The sequence below is a fragment of the Fonticula alba genome (genome assembly GCF_000388065.1).
Source record: "Fonticula alba strain ATCC 38817 unplaced genomic scaffold supercont2.5, whole genome shotgun sequence".
In the NCBI taxonomy this organism is placed as follows: Eukaryota; order Rotosphaerida; family Fonticulaceae; genus Fonticula; species Fonticula alba.
In genome coordinates, this window is record NW_009242975.1 from 1,239,309 (window position 1) to 1,240,433 (window position 1,125).

At 71.9% G+C, this 1,125-nt stretch overlaps 1 protein-coding gene across 1 annotated transcript in view; it reads left to right on the top strand.

The window, feature by feature from the left end:
- H696_03457 (hypothetical protein) overlaps positions 1-1,125 on the top strand; it is a gene marked incomplete at its 5' end in the record, with an annotated part of 16,522 nt that overhangs the window by 7,580 nt on the left and 7,817 nt on the right. The window lies entirely within an intron of this gene.

A 1,125-nucleotide genomic window follows, 5' to 3' on the forward strand; every position in this document is an offset into this window, starting at 1 on the left:
GCCTCCGGACTGTGGAGCGAGGTCACCGGTACTACCTGTCGTAGTGCGTCCTCGCTTGCCTGTTGCTTTGGGGGTCCTCTCCCCCCCCCCCCCCCGCCTCTGTCCCTTGCTGTCACATGGCCTTCCGCTCGGCTCATTCTACCCGCTGACCTTTCTCCATGCTCCCCTGCCCTCGGTTCCCCGGTGCATGGCCTCCCTGTGAGTAGTGCGCTTGTGCCAGGAGGTCGAGGAGGGGACCGTGGCCTGGCCCGCTGTGCCGGTCGGCCTCACGGCCATTACCCAGTGCCGGTACCCGGTCCCGGGGTCGCTCCAGCCTCGGCACGTGTCGCGGATGTGCAGCGCCTCCGGCGAGTGGCTCGACACGGTGACCATCCTCCCGCCCCCGGGCAGCAACTCGCCCGGCGACGGCAACCAGGCCGCCGACTCGGACACCGCCTGCCCGGCGGTCACTTGCTTGGCCGAGGGTGGCGACGCCGGTTTGCACTGGGGCGATCCGACGGGTCGGCCCCTGGCTCCGGCCCCGGGGCCCCCGGCCGGATCGACCGGCCTGTTGGACGCCCCCTTCCAGCAGACCAGCCTGAAGGACACCTGGCCGCATGCCCTCGCCGGGCAGTACTACTCCCCGTTGGTGTGTGGCCCGAGCTCCAGCGACCTGGGAGCCGGTCACCCGCAGGGAATTCGCACGGCCCCCGGCAGCACCGGCCCCTTTGGTGTCCCCGGAGCCGTGGCCTACCGATTCTGCGACTCCAGCGGCTGGTGGCATGAGCCCGGGGCCGTGTGCCAGATGGATGCCTGCCCGGCCACTGAGCGCTTCGGGGCCTTCTGGCCCGCGGCCTACATCGGCACTCGAGCCCGGGCCCCCTGCGGCAGCCTCCTCCCCCCGGATGCCTGGTGGTCGCCGGGGCCCACGCCCACCTCGTCGCGGGAGCTCCAGTGTATGCTCGACGCGTCCGGCCGCCCGGCCTGGATGGAATCCCCCTCGGACGGCCAGTGTGGCGGTACGTGGGGTTGTGTCTCCTTCCTCCTCTCGGCGCACGGCCTCCCCTCTGGCCCCTCCTTCCCCGCTCGACACCCTTCGCCCCAGCCTCTAACAGTCCCCTGCCGTCCTCCTCCTGCCCCCCCCCC